Below are 210 nucleotides of genomic sequence, written 5' to 3'. Positions count from 1 at the left end.
CCCCCCAGCTCCTTGCACGAGGGACTCTGGGGACTTTCCCCCCCCCAGCACCTTGCAGGAGGGACACTGGGGACACCTGCCCCCCAGCTCCTTGCAGGAAAGAGTCCCGCACCCCCCCCAAAATCTTGCAGAAGGGACCCCCTGCCTCCCCACCCTGGGAGGAGGGACCCTGGCACCTTGTGCCAAAGCCAGGGAAGCGGGGGGCTGGAG

This window comes from Haliaeetus leucocephalus, unplaced genomic scaffold, assembly GCF_000737465.1.
Source record: "Haliaeetus leucocephalus isolate CR32 unplaced genomic scaffold, Haliaeetus_leucocephalus-4.0 Scaffold556, whole genome shotgun sequence".
Classification (NCBI taxonomy): Eukaryota; Metazoa; Chordata; class Aves; order Accipitriformes; family Accipitridae; genus Haliaeetus; species Haliaeetus leucocephalus.
This window is presented reverse-complemented; position numbering follows the sequence as displayed.